Source organism: Notothenia coriiceps, unplaced genomic scaffold (assembly GCF_000735185.1).
Source record: "Notothenia coriiceps isolate Sejong01 unplaced genomic scaffold, NC01 NC01_scaffold00004386, whole genome shotgun sequence".
Taxonomy (NCBI): Eukaryota; Metazoa; Chordata; class Actinopteri; order Perciformes; family Nototheniidae; genus Notothenia; species Notothenia coriiceps.
This window is the reverse complement of record NW_011337087.1, coordinates 72,724-75,072: the sequence shown is the minus strand read 5'-3', so window position 1 is coordinate 75,072 and position 2,349 is coordinate 72,724.

The following is a 2,349-nucleotide window of genomic DNA, read 5'->3' as shown; positions in this document are numbered from 1 at the left end:
CCCCCCCCCCCTGTCTTACCCCTAACTCTCTGCTGTTTCTGTTCCTAATGTACAATAACCACCCCCAGTGTTTCACATTTGCTATATAACATTACATTACATACCGTATCATTTAGCTGACGCTTGCCCAGGGACACTCTGACAGGTTGACTGCAGGGTTAGGGTCAGGGTTAGGCGACCATCTGATTGATAAATGCCCATTCCCCCCCTGAGCCACAGCCTACTCTAAGCTGCTCCTGCATAGCTTTTGCTATCTAATTCTATGACTACTAACACTGCTGTGCTGCAACTATTTCTGTCATACATTGTTTCATTGATTTTATTGGACTTGCAACAGATATTTATATATATATGTTTTTTATCTAACTAATTCAATATTAATTTATTTAATCAAAGTACAAGGAAACAAAGTAATTTGAAGCAGAAAGGTTATAATAAAATATGTTTTGTATTCAAATACATCGTTTTCAGTCAAAGACCGCAAAACTTATTGCGAAATAACTACCAACTGCATGCTTAATATAAATATATGTATACGTCTCAAGGTTAGCATATGAGTCATGTACAAGTGCTGAAATGATAGTACAGTACCAGACTTTTCAAATAAAACTAAAAGAAACATACATTTATAGATCATGTATGATATTCCCTACAGTTTATTTTTTTTATTTAGCTTTTATTTATACAGATTTAGATCTCATTGAGACACAAGGTCTCATTTTCTAGAGAGACCTGTCAGTGGTAACACTACCACACAAAGTTACAGACAGACAGGACACTAAACACAGAGGCAACACTAAAATACAACATCGTAAAAAAAATAAATAAGTTGTCATTAAAATCCATATACAGTCAGATATAGCAGGTGCAAACACCCACAGATGATTTCTCCAGCTTTTTTAAAATGAGTTTAAAATCTGTGATGGGTATGAAACTGGTCAGCTTAAGTTCCTGCTGAAGTGTGTTCCAGTGTCGAGGGGGCAGAGTATGATATGGCTTTTTTCCCAAGCACCGTGCGTACTGAGGGGACGGACAGAGTGATGTAATTTTGAGATCGTAGTCTATAACTGTACTGTTTGTGTGATATGTAAGTGGATATGTAGAGGGGCAGCAGTCCAAGCATAGCGGTATAGATGAGTTTGTACCAGTGCAGTGATCTGCGCATTGATAATGATGTCCAGTTGACTAAAGCGTACAGCGTGCAATGGTGTGTGAGGGGTTTACAGTTGGTAATGAACCTCAGAGCCCCATGGTAAACAGCGTCCAGCAGATGAAGGGAGTGAGCTGAGGCGTTCATGTACACAACATCCCCGTAGTCCAAGAGCGGCAAAAATGTAGCAGCTACAAGCCGTTTCCTCGCACTTGTGGAGAAGCAGGCCTTATTTCTAGAAAAAAATCCCAGTTTTAATTTCAATTTCCTTAAGAGATTGTCAATATGTGGTTTGAAGCAGAGATTTTCATCTATAGTGATGCCTCAGTATCTGTAGGTGTTAACAGCTTCAATGGGGTTATGCTATGCAGAAATGATGCAGGGAAGAATAGTTGGTAACTTTTTCTTATTGGAAAACAACATGACTTTTGTCTTATCTGAATTTAACACCAACCTAAGGTGGAACAGATGTGACTGAAAAGTGTCAAAAGCAGACTGCAGACGTTCAAATGCAAGGGCAACAGTGCTAGCACAACAGTACACAACAGTATCATCTGCATATAGATGTACAGAGGCATCAATACTTTGACCCACATCATTTATATAAATAGTAAAAAGGGTCGGTCCCAAGACCGAACCTTGAGGAACGCCTCTGGGCACGTTAAGAAAGCTTGAGGAGAGACCGCTGAATTTTACACATTGCTTGCGATTTGAAAGATAGTTTGCAAACCAACCAACAGCTTGGTCAGACAGGCCTATATGAGATAACTTCTGGCATAGAATGCCATGGTCCACAGTATCACATGTCATCCTTCTAAATGCTGCTTGAGGGTGGGAATAAAGAATGCCGAATCGACGTCTATAATTCGGTTGGTGAAACAGTACAAAAATTAGAAAGATATTGTTCCGTTGCAGTAAGGTCTACAAACCTTTTTGACGTTTACAAGAGCGGAATACTTTCACCACGTAGGGTAACCACTACTTATTAATGGTCTGGTTAAAGGTTCGAGAGATAAAATCGATTGTCAATGACTTTCTGACTCACTATGAGTTAGTTTCCTTATAATTCGACTTGTTAGAAGATGAGAGGAGGCAGTCCGAAATCCTTCGTCGTGTCATGTAATTGCCTGAACGAAACTTTCATGCACTTACTGTAACAACTTCCCGAACCTACCGTTTCCTCGATGACACGACGGGAA